The following is a 1,919-nucleotide window of genomic DNA, read 5'->3' on the forward strand; positions in this document are numbered from 1 at the left end:
CAATGCACTTGGGGGTTGCAGTTCAGGGCTGGGTGAGTGTTTACGGTTAATGGTCTGGAATTTACTAAATCTTGGCAGAGGTCAGTGACACTCTGGAGCCAATTCTAAACTGTTTGCACTGCTGGTCCTTTCTCCATCATGGCTGCATTTCTCACACTCCCCTGGTATGGAGGTTTAATGAACTGCTGCCAGCACGCGGTCCCTATCTCTCGCTTTTTCCAGCCAGGGTGAAGAGACACTGGTAATCTATTCCCAGTTAAGAACTCAAGAGGACCAGGAATAGCCAGGCTTATAATTATGACGGCAGCCCCCGCCATCCCCACCCCCATGGACGAATTATGAACTTTTGGGCCCCTGGGCCCAGATGTATTAAGGGCCCCCCATTAATTGTCGCATATGTGGGAAGGGGGGTTTGGGGGTCCTCCCCCAGAATTTTTTAAATTTGTTTGATGGCCAATACTAAATTAAATTAATAAGATATTGAGGCAATGATTCCATGCAAAGGTTTGGGCTACAGGGCCCCCTGACCCCTTGGGCCCCTGGGCCTGGGCCCGGTAGGCCCCGTGCAGTAATCTATCCCTGCCCACCTCACCCTCACACTTTGTCACTGTCCTGGACTGACACTGACCAATTCTGACAAAGTGTGTATGTGAGTGCGTGCGTGTGTGTGTGTCTCTGTGTGTGTAGGGTGGGCAGGATTAGAGAGAGACAAAGAGAGGGAGAAAGAGAGCAAGCGAGAAAAATTCCACATGGGCAATACTGTACAGGCCATTAAAGCTACCATGATTAGTAGTTTGAGAGAGACAGAAATAGACAGATAATAAGAGAGAGAGGGTGATAGAGAGAAAAAAGAGAGGGACAAGGAGACAGTCAGAGAGAGACAGACAGAAAGAGAGAGAGAGAGAGAGAGAGAGAGAGAAAGACTCCAACTGTTGCTCTATCCCTGGATTATTTAACAAGTTTCACAGCAGCCGCCATATCTCTAAAAATACTCATAGCATATCACTAACTGACAACTGACCTCAGATCAGTCCCCTTTATCAGCCCTGAGCACCATGACTGAGAATACACAATACTCCCAACGGAGAACTCTGGCTCCAATACTGCTCAGAGGTAAGCAGCCATATTTTCAAACTTTCTCATATTTTTCAAAAGAAAAAAAAACATTCAATGTCAAGGGAAATTAAAATTAGAGGATGCTAGAGGAGGATGTTAGAGGAAGTCAGGTTATGTATTAGAAAAAAAACTTCAAATGTGGAGTAGGACACTAGAGTCTTTTCCTGAGTATACTTCAGGCTTCTGTCTGTTCACATATCCATAGTGCTAACAATAGGTTGCTTGACCCTCAAACCCCAACCAGGCCTGTCACCCCCCACCCCCATCCCACCATCGCACCAGGATGCCCCCCTAAGACACATCCCAACAGGTGACAAAACAGCCACGGCCCCATGGATTGATGAGGCTCTCTTTACGTATATTTCACTATGCCAGACATGCAAGGGTCTATTCACGCACACAATGGGGCAGGCCTGGCATTGTGATTGGCAAATGCAGGTGACTCTCTGGTTAAGTATAGCACAGTGTCGGATATGGTAGGGCATTGTCACAGCTAGAAGGAACGCTGCCAAAAGAACTCTTTGTCATAACTCATCACCCCCCTCTGCCCGCCACATACCCCCCCCCCCTCCCTCCTCAGTTCATTCCCTGCCTGTTATCTTCTTCCATTCTTTCTCTGCTAATAATAGCAAGCCTAAGCCCATTCTCATGCAGCCCATCTCTCTCTCTCTCTCTCTCTCTCTCTCTCTCTCTCTCTCTCTCTCTCTCTCTCTCTGTGTGTGTGATGAGAAAAGGGGAGTGACACAAATGCATTGTCTTTTCTGTAACAGTCTAAGCCAACAATAAAGGCAAGGGGAGGTGCC

Source organism: Alosa pseudoharengus, unplaced genomic scaffold, assembly GCF_046254945.1.
Source record: "Alosa pseudoharengus isolate Yale_2024_CS ecotype anadromous, Long Island Sound unplaced genomic scaffold, YU_APseudo_1.1 YU_APseudo_1.1_scf_9, whole genome shotgun sequence".
In the NCBI taxonomy this organism is placed as follows: Eukaryota; Metazoa; Chordata; class Actinopteri; order Clupeiformes; family Clupeidae; genus Alosa; species Alosa pseudoharengus.